This window comes from Bison bison, unplaced genomic scaffold, assembly GCF_000754665.1.
Source record: "Bison bison bison isolate TAMUID 2011002044 unplaced genomic scaffold, Bison_UMD1.0 scf7180017850428, whole genome shotgun sequence".
Classification (NCBI taxonomy): domain Eukaryota; kingdom Metazoa; phylum Chordata; class Mammalia; order Artiodactyla; family Bovidae; genus Bison; species Bison bison.
Window position 1 is genome coordinate 16,658 of NW_011481001.1, and position 871 is coordinate 17,528.

Genomic DNA, 871 nt, shown 5'->3' on the forward strand with positions numbered 1-871 from the left:
AATTTTGGTTTTGATCAGCCTTCCAGCTTTTGACACACAACGAGCTCATGTTTTGGAAACAGGAAATCGTGTAGCTGGAATGGAGATGTTACAGCACCTGGGTCCCCTTTGCTCAGAAGTCACACAGTGGAAATGTTTGAGGTGGACAGGAACTTAGAGGACAAGGCAAAATGGCTTCACAAAGGTCACTCAGACCTCAATCTCCCACCTTCCCATACTGGACTATTCTTCCCTCTACCTGCTGCCTCTCTCCCAGACTCTCTCAACAGTTTCTCCACCTTGATATTACTGGCATCATGGGCCAGATTACCTTTGCTGTGGGGACTGTCCTGCATTGTAGGATGACTAGCAGCATCTCTGGCCTCTACTTACTACATGCCAGGAGCACCCCCAACCCCTCCCTTAGGTGTGACTAGAAAAACGTCTCCTGACATTGCCCAATGTCCCCTGTGGGGAAAACCTGTCCTCGACTGAGCCCCCTGCTCTAACACAAAGGTCAACTGTTCTGTGGAAATTGGCTCAGGGTTTACGAATCTATGGATATGTGTGCTGCCAAATGCATAGTCCTGTGTTGGAAGCACCGCGAAGCATGTATCACTTTATGATGGAGGTGGGACCATTTCTGATATCCCCAGTGTAAGCAATGGGAAAAGGTAGAGACCAACAGGATCACCTCAGATACAGGAATGGCCAAGAGACTTTAAAGGCAGATGGGGAGTCACAGCTGTACTCAAGAATATGACTGCTCCAAAGCACTTCCTGTCTTCATTCAGAGCACCAGGAGAGAGAAAATGTTGCTCTATACCCTGCTTATTTAACTTATATGCAGAGTACATCATGAGAAATGCTGGGCTGGAGGAAGCATAAGCTG

The 871-nt window shown here is 47.8% G+C and overlaps 1 long non-coding RNA gene across 1 annotated transcript in view; it reads right to left on the bottom strand.

The window, feature by feature from the left end:
* LOC104994871 overlaps positions 1-871 on the bottom strand; it is a 12,910-nt gene that overhangs the window by 7,678 nt on the left and 4,361 nt on the right. The window lies entirely within an intron of this gene.